We start from the raw sequence: 5144 nt of genomic DNA, 5'->3' as shown, positions 1-5144 counted from the left end.
GTGACATGATCTCGGCTCACTGCGACCTCCGCCTCTGGTTCAAGTAATTCTCCTGCCTCAGCCTCCTGAGTAGCTGGGATTACAGGCCACCACGTCTGGCTAATTTTTATATTTTTAGTTGAGATGGGTTTTCACCATGTTGGTCAGGCTGATCTTGGACTCCTGATCTCATGATCTGCCTGCCTCAGCCTCCCAAAGTACTGGGATTACAAGCATGAGCCACTGCACCTGGCCTATAACTTTTTTTTTTTTTTAAGACAGGGTCTTGCTCTGTTGTCCAGGCTGGAATAAAGTGGTGCAATCATAGCTCACTGTAGCCTGGATCTTCAGGGCTTCCAAGTAGCTGGGACTACAGGAGCATGCCATCACACCCAGCTAATTTTTGTACTTTTTTATAGAGTTGGGGTTTGGCCATGTTGTTCAGAGTGCTCTTGAACTCCTGAGCTCAAATGATTCAGTCTCCCAAAGTGCTAGGATTACAAGCATGAGCCATTATGCCCAGCCAATTATAACTCTCAACTATTGATTTTTGAATGTTGATATTATAATCTGCTGTGGCCGGGCGCGGTGGCTCAAGCCTGTAATCCCAGCACTTTGGGAGGCCGAGGCAGGTGGATCACGAGGTCAAGAGATCGAGACCATCCTGGTCAACATGGTGAAACCCCGTCTCTACTAAAAATACAAAAAATTAGCTGGGCATGGTGGCACGTGCCTGTAATCTCAGCTACTCAGGAGGCTGAGGCAGGAGAATTGCCTGAACCCAGGAGGCGGAGGTTGCGGTGAGCCGAGATCGCGCCATTGCACTCCAGCCTGGGTAACAAGAGCGAAACTCCGTCTCAAAAAAAAAAAATAATAATAATAATCTGCTGCTTTGCTAAATTCTTTTATTTTCTGTAATTTTTCCATTGATTTTCTTGAGTTTTTCAAGATAAAAAATTGTATTATCTGCGAACAGAAATAATACAATTATCTCTAAAGATATTATCACTTGCTTCAATTCATGTTTCTAATTATTTTCTCTTATCCAAGTGCATTGACTAAAATCTCTTTATTATTATATAGTCAAATGTATCAGTCATCTTCCATATTGCTTTTGTATTTGAAGTAATAATTAAGAAAGTTCCCTGATACCAAGCTATAGAATAATTTACTCATGTTTTGGTTTGCTCTTAAAACAAACATAGTATGAATTTTGCTTTGTTGGCCAATTCAAAAATCCTTTTTTCTTATAAATAAGTTAAATTTATTTATATATTTTAAATATAATCCATATGCTTTGTCTCAGTCCTGTCATATTGATTTATGCTGTATAAATCATATATACTCAGTCTTCCACTTATGTGCTATTTTATCTGCCATGTTTTTTCTTTTGGTATTTAAAAGTTTGTATTTTTGTTCTAAGATTATCTTTAAATGAATACCTTTGTATAACAATCTTAATCCTCCCTTCTTTTTGAATACTGCCTAGGTTACTTATTATGAACTTGGAATAATGGAATATTGGAATTAGCTAATAGCCATTTCTTTTTCCTTTCCTGTTGCTCCTTCAGCATCTGATTTAAAATAATAGCTTCTTCATTCTAATTAATACCAGCAGGGCAATCAGCAAACTTGTTCAAATTTTCACATACTCTTCCTCTTATCTCCCCATCTTTGTTAATTATACCGTTTCTACAATGCAGAGCACACGACCATCGTATAATGTGTCCCTCCTCTATGTCAATCATTTAGTGACAATACTGGAGATAAATACATAATCAATGCCTCTCTCATGTAGAACTCAAAGCTAAATTTTTTTTAAATTTTTTTATTTCCATGGTTGTTGCAGAACAGGTGGTGTTTGGTTACATGAGTGAGTTCTTTGCTGGTGATTTGTGAGATTCTGGTGCATCCATCACCTCAGCAGTACACTGTACCCTATTTGTTGTCTTTTATTCCCCTTTCCACCCTTTTCTCCCGAGTCCCCAAAGTCCAATGTATCATTCTTATGCCTTATATCTTCCCTATATACCCCATATATAGGGAAGAAAAAGAAAAGAGAGATATATATATATATACTTAGTATATATCTCAGCCACCCAAAGTGCTGGGATTACAGGTGAGATATATATATATATATATATAATCCTTGCCTAAGCCAATGTCTAGAAGGGGTTTTTCAACGTTATCTTCTAGAATTTTTAACATTTCAAGTCTTAGATTTAAGTCCTTAATCCATCTTGAGTTGATTTTTGTATAAGGTGAGAGCTGGGGATCCAGTTTCATTCTCCTACATGTGGCTAGCCAATTATCCCAGCACCTTTTGTTGAAAAGAGTATCCTCTCCCCACTTCATGTTTTTGTTTGCTTTGTCAAAGATCAGTTGGCTGTAAGTATTTGGGTTTACTTCTGGGTTCCCTCTTCTGTTCCATTGGTCTATATGCCTATTTTTATGCCAGTACCATGCTGTTTTGGTGACTATGGCCTTATACTATAGTTGGAAATCAGGTAAGGAGTGATACTTCCAGATTTGTTCTTTTTGTCAAAGCTCAATTTCTTGGCTTCCCTTACAACTAGGACACAAGCAAGTGACTGGTTCCGTTCTACCATAAGGAAGTTTGGTATAGAGGTGAGCAACGTGAGGAAATAGGCTTTGTATGGAACTGCCATTTTTGCTGGAATACATGATGGCAGGGTTATCCAGCTTCCAGATGCAGTGGTGGGGAGGAGCGGTTTCCCGGCGATTGGAAAGTCATGCTCTTGATGAAGAAGTAGCATTGGTGCTTGCAGCAGCTGTGGTTACAGAAAATTCCAGGAATTTCTGTTATTTATGCTTTGTGGCACCGACGTCAGTGGTATAGGTTTCCTGTAGGTTTCCAATCTGCAGCATGGTTTTAGATATGTTTATGGAACTAGCTTTGAGACGGTTTCTCCAGACTTCCCAACATTCCTGTGAATATCCTATAATATCTTTCAATATATTCTTTCTTCGCTTAAATTAATCAGAGTAGGTAATGTCATTTGCATCCAAAAGCCCTGATTGATACGTGGGGCTACACATTTTCCATTATTATTTTGAAGACTGAGTGATGTTTCATGTGCACCTACACGTAATAGTGTCTAGCAAGTATTAGTTTCTTTCTGAGTTCCTAGAGGAGTTGGATAATGGTACAAAGTTATTCAAGCTAGATCATGTTGAAGCTTCCAAAATAAATCTGCATTTACTGAAGATGTATTTAATTCCCTTTTTGGGGGCACTGTCAATGCCTCAAATGTTTTTGAAATATTTTTATTATACATCCACAACAAAAAGGAGTATTCAGGGATGAAAGGAAGGGAGAAAAGGAAATTCAGGGTTAAAAATCTTCAGCACTTGGCCAGGCACCGTGGCTCATGCCTGTAATCACAGTACTTTGGAAGGATGAGGCAGGCAGATCACTTGAGATCAGGAGTTTGAGATCAGCCTGGCCAAAACGGTGAAACCCTATCTCTACTAAAATACAAAAAAAAGAAAAAAAATAGCTGGGCGTGGTGGTGCCTGTAATCCCAGCTACTCGGGAGGCTGAGACAAAAGAATTGCTTGAATCTGGGAGGCGGAGGTTGAAGTGAGGTGAGATTGTGCCACTGTACTCCAGCCTGGGTGACTGAGTGAGACTCCACCTCAAAAAAACAAACAAACAAACAAACAAAAAAAACCAAAGAACTCTTCTAGACTGAAAGGCCAAGAAAGAAGCTAAGAGCTACATTAAAACAAATGTTGCTTTTAATCACAATCTATCAGCAATAATTCAAATCAAAATGCATGTTAAAAAGCGATATTCTACCCATTTATCCAATCTTACTCCCTGAAAGTTGTCACTTTTATAATTTGGGTGAACATCCTTTCAGATATTTTATATTGGAACTCAAATCTTAGTCCTATCATTTAAGCCATACCTTATTTTAAATATAACACCCATTGGAATTGGATAAATGTGAATTTTTAAAAAATGTTTTATTACAAGCAAAAAGTGTACCTGAACGCTGAAAATAGAAACGTGAATTCTCTTAGAGGACTGGTCTTTTAAAAAGTAGTAAAACAGTCATTCAATTATCTGAATATGGAAAGTAAAACAAATAATTAGTGCACAACAATCTACTTATACCGAAATGTCTTTTGTATTTTGTTATGTTGATTTGGCAGAAGTTTCTTTTCCTTATGTTTACTTCTGCTGCCAGAGTAAACTCATTTAAGTATTCTGGGATAGGGAAGGTGTATAACAGTAACAACATTCCCCACTAAACTTTGATATTTCTGATTCAATGATGAATAACCTTGTAGGATTTTTCTATTTCTCTCAGACTAATACACACTTTGTTTATTCATTCTTCAGTGTGGAAAATATATTTTATTTTCAGAACTCTTTTGGAAATATTCATCATATGCTAATTTTCTTTCTTCGTTTTTTGTAGATACAACAATAACGTAGCAAGTGAGTAGGGTAAAGCTATGTACCTCGTTTATTTATATAACAATACTTTATAAATTGTGTAACCAGCTTTCTGGAAATGCAATTAAAGATCATTAATTCCATTAATGGCTGATTTCCTTGAGCTGTAATTATTTGACCACTAACATACTCCGTGCTCTGTGAATAATCTTTAAATGTGTAATTCTAACGCCAGTGTTGAGCTGTAGATTAACAGAAAACTAGTTTTAAGAATTCACCATTACAACATAATTAAAATCCTCATGAATTATGCTACGGGTTAGAAACTCCTAATGGATTGAGAACGCTTTGCCATTCAACTTGATTGTTTCAACTTACAGATTCCTGAGCTAAACTAAGGCAAATTTCAGTTCCCATGATATTAAATTCTCTTAGGCTGGCCAATGAGTTAACGGGTTAACGTTGGCAGCCATGTCAATAGATTGCCATTTAGGGATTGCCTTTTAGAGATCCAGTCTACTGCAGCCACCGAAGCCCGGCCCTGGGGCCGCTCTACCAAGTAACTCCCCAACAGCTCGAGTGCAAATTTGCCATCACTTCTCCACCTGTCAGCCCTGCCTCTTCCACTGGCTCCGCCTCCTGCGCATTGGCGCGCGCTCTTCACGCCCCTTTCGTTCAGCCAATCGCCGGTGACGTTTGCAGGAGAGGGACTTCCGTCTCCACCAATGCAAGAGGT

Source organism: Saimiri boliviensis, chromosome 4 (genome assembly GCF_048565385.1).
Source record: "Saimiri boliviensis isolate mSaiBol1 chromosome 4, mSaiBol1.pri, whole genome shotgun sequence".
Taxonomy (NCBI): Eukaryota; Metazoa; Chordata; class Mammalia; order Primates; family Cebidae; genus Saimiri; species Saimiri boliviensis.
This window is presented reverse-complemented; position numbering follows the sequence as displayed.